General features: G+C 47.5%; 1 pseudogene across 1 annotated transcript; it reads left to right on the plus strand.

The window, feature by feature from the left end:
- Window positions 1-4: 4 nt before the first annotated feature.
- LOC103804641 lies at window positions 5-3,687 on the plus strand (annotated as a pseudogene). Its single transcript, XR_624764.1, has 10 exons — window positions 5-67; window positions 156-545; window positions 754-880; window positions 1,094-1,212; window positions 1,521-1,717; window positions 2,118-2,301; window positions 2,388-2,553; window positions 2,720-2,844; window positions 3,024-3,348; window positions 3,494-3,687. The product of XR_624764.1 is annotated as a myosin heavy chain, skeletal muscle, adult-like (transcript).
- Window positions 3,688-3,955: the final 268 nt, after the last annotated feature.

The following is a 3,955-nucleotide window of genomic DNA, read 5'->3' on the forward strand; positions in this document are numbered from 1 at the left end:
CCAGAGCAAAATCGAGGATGAACAAGCTGTGGGTCTGCAATTTCAGAAGAAGATCAAGGAGCTGCAGGCAAGTCTCTGTTCCTTGCCCTCTCAGCCCCAGGCTCAGTTCAGGTAGGAGAAGGGCACTGGTGTGAAGGGTCCCTGATGTTCTCCAGGCTCGTATTGAGGAACTGGAGGAGGAAATTGAGGCCGAGAGAACCTCTCGCGCTAAAGCAGAGAAGCATCGGGCTGACCTGTCCAGGGAGCTCGAGGAGATCAGCGAGCGCCTGGAAGAAGCAGGAGGGGCCACGACAGCTCAGATTGAAATGAACAAGAAGCGTGAGGCAGAGTTCCAGAAGATGCGCCGTGACCTCGAAGAGGCCACGCTGCAGCACAAGGCCACGGCTGCCGCCCTGCGCAAGAAGCACGCGGACAGCACCGCTGAGCTCGGGGAGCAGATCGACAACCTGCAACGCGTCAAGCAGAAACTGGAGAAAGAGAAGAGTGAGATGAAGATGGAGATTGATGACCTGGCCAGTAACATGGAGTCTGTCTCCAAAGCCAAGGTAAGGTACACAAAGACTTTATAGATTCACTGACCTAGTGGAATACAATACAACTTTTGCACCTACTACTCTCAGTCTCAATGGCATCACTTTCTGTATTCTGACACACCTTGCAACTCTGTTCTCATTTTTCCAGTTAGAATCCTGCTCTACAGAATAAGGAGGCATCTACATACTAATCTTCATTCATTCTCTTTGATCTCCACAGGCAAACCTGGAGAAGATGTGCCGCACACTGGAAGATCAGCTGAGTGAGCTCAAGACAAAGGAAGAAGAGCATCAGCGCATGATCAATGACCTCAATACTCAGAGAGCTCGTCTGCAGACAGAGTCAGGTGAGACTCTGACACCTAGATGTACAGCTCTGTGCCAGAGAGTTACTGCAAAAATGAGTCTTCTGGGCACATGGTCCATACAACATTCATTATCTCCCCTCTAATGCTTGAAATGGCTTCAGCAAGGTCTGCTAACTGTCTGGTTTTACAGCCCCAAATGTCCACAATATCCTCATCAGTGGCAATAAATTGTCCATCTGCAACCTTTCCCAGGTGAATATTCACGCCAGGTGGAGGAGAAGGATGCTTTGGTTTCTCAGCTGTCACGAGGCAAACAGGCTTTCACCCAACAGATTGAGGAACTCAAGAGGCACTTAGAGGAAGAGATAAAGGTGAGAAGGCTTTCCATACTCTGTTTTACTCATTAGATTCATCCCCTCTATGAGGTGCTTCAGATAATTTTGTGACTACTCAACTATCATGATAAGACAGGAAAAACCCTAATTAGGTAATTCAGTGCTTGTCTTCTCATGTTAGCTTTTCCCCTAGGGTTTATTCATTGTTTCGTCAGTCTCAGCTTCATTCCCAATTGAATGTATAGTTGTCATTTTGCATAGAAGAATACTGCATGTCCAATTACAGCTCAGTCAGATTTTCCAGGATATTTCTGTTCTTTGACCCAATACTGTTGTTGCTGCAGGCCAAGAATGCCCTGGCCCACGCCTTGCAGTCTGCTCGCCACGACTGCGACCTGCTCCGGGAGCAATATGAGGAGGAGCAGGAAGCCAAGGGGGAGCTGCAGCGAGCCCTGTCCAAGGCCAACAGCGAAGTGGCTCAGTGGAGAACCAAATACGAGACGGACGCGATTCAGCGCACGGAGGAGCTGGAGGAAGCCAAGTACGTGGGGAATGTGGGAAATGATAGCAGAATAACAACAGAAGTTTGAGGAGGTCACTTTGATATTGTCATGAAGGAGTCGTTATTCTGCTTTGGGATGTGGTGACAAAAGTATAGCAAATTAATTCTGCAATGCACTAGGTTTGGGAAGAAAAGTCACAGGCAAACATGCACTGTGCAGTGAAAGGCAGAGAAACAAGGTAGTATGCAGACAAATAGAAAAGGAATATGGAGCACAGACTGTGAATGGCTAACTATGCTCCTGAGCAAAGCATCACAGAAGGTAATTAAATATCATCTGTACTTACCACTGAAGATAAAACATCCTGTTGGGAAAAGCCCACCAGTGACACATCACAACGTCTTCTTGTTCTCAAACCATGATCTGCACTTAATGCAGGAAGAAGCTGGCCCAGCGCCTGCAGGATGCAGAGGAACATGTGGAAGCTATCACTGCCAAATGTGCCTCCCTGGAAAAGACCAAGCAGAGGCTGCAGAATGAAGTGGAGGACCTGATGATTGATGTGGAGAGATCCAATGCTGCCTGTGCTGCTCTGGATAAGAAGCAGAAGAACTTTGACAAGGTCTTTTGGGCTCCAGTCCTGGCACTCCTGGGCAGAGCATTCCCTCCTGATCACCACACCACTACTCACATCTTACTTCCCTTCAGATCCTGGCAGAATGGAAGCAGAAGTATGAGGAAACTCAGGCCGAGCTGGAAGCCTCCCAGAAGGAGTCTCGCTCCCTCAGCACGGAGCTGTTCAAGATGAAGAATGCCTATGAGGAGTCCTTGGACCACCTGGAAACAATGAAGCGCGAGAACAAGAACTTGCAGCGTAAGTCCCTGACCCTCTGCCCCTGGATGGGCTTTCTCACAAACTTTTTTACTGAGCATTCCTCATGGATCTGTGTCTGAAGGTCTACAAAGGTGCCTGTCACCTTGGTGGGACAGGGCCCTTCCCATTCTGCTCTGTGCCTGACCATTGATCTTTGTTCCCACAGAGGAGATTTCTGACCTCACGGAGCAGATTGCTGAGAGCGGAAAGGCAATTCATGAGCTGGAGAAAGTCAAGAAGCAAATTGAGCAGGAGAAATCTGAACTGCAAGCCTCCCTCGAGGAAGCTGAGGTACACCTGTGTGAGAAGTACTGAGAAACACTGTAAGAGATAAAGGATTGGGACTTCCAAGGACAGCCAGGGCTTCAGTTTTCAACATCATCCAGAGCAAAACAGTCCCATTTTACTGTGTAATAAAACAGCTGTAGGACAACATCCTTTTATTGAGAGAGTGCCTCTCTCTTGTCCAGGCCTCCCTGGAGCATGAAGAGGGAAAGATCCTGCGCCTGCAGCTTGAGCTCAACCAGGTCAAGTCTGAGATTGACAGGAAGATAGCAGAGAAAGATGAGGAGATTGATGGGCTTAAGAGAAACGACCTCCGAGTTGTGGAGTCCATGCAAAGCACCCTGGATGCTGAGATCAGGAGCAGGAACGAAGCCCTGAGACTCAAGAAGAAGATGGAGGGAGACCTGAATGAAATGGAGATTCAGCTCAGCCATGCCAACCGTGTGGCTGCAGAGGCACAAAAGAAACTGAGAAACACACAACCTGAGAAACACACAGGGAGTGCTGAAGGTATGATACAACAACCCAAGTCCTCACTGGTTTCTGACACAACTAAAATTTTTCCTGTCCTACAATTCTATCAATTCTATATTGATATGAACATGAGAAATATAAAAGTAGGAAAAATCCTGATCTGTCTTACCACTTTATCCAGGACACTCAGCTGCACTTGGACGATGCTCTGAGGACTCAGGAAGACCTGAAGGAGCAGGTGGCCATGGTGGAGCGCAGAGCAAACCTGCTGCAGGCTGAGGTTGAGGAGCTAAGGGCAGCCCTGGAGCAGACAGAGAGGTCGAGGAAAGTGGCTGAGCAGGAGCTTCTGGATGCCAGTGAGAGAGTTCAGCTCAGGTAAGTTCCAGAGTTCAATACTTAGAACACTACATAAAGTATTGAAAAGATTGATAGGTCTGTTTTCCTTTTTCAATTGTAATATGTCACAGAGTCTTCATCAGTCTATCTACTGCCATTTATCAGCAGTGTGTATTCCTCATATCAAACTGTAATAAAACCATAAATACAAATAGGCAATTTGTTTTTCCTAAATATGGAATAGATCAACTGGAGAAAAAAATCATGTTGTTTCTTCAATAGAACACCAGCCTGATCAACACCAAGA

Source organism: Acanthisitta chloris, unplaced genomic scaffold, assembly GCF_000695815.1.
Source record: "Acanthisitta chloris isolate BGI_N310 unplaced genomic scaffold, ASM69581v1 scaffold39216, whole genome shotgun sequence".
Classification (NCBI taxonomy): Eukaryota; Metazoa; Chordata; class Aves; order Passeriformes; family Acanthisittidae; genus Acanthisitta; species Acanthisitta chloris.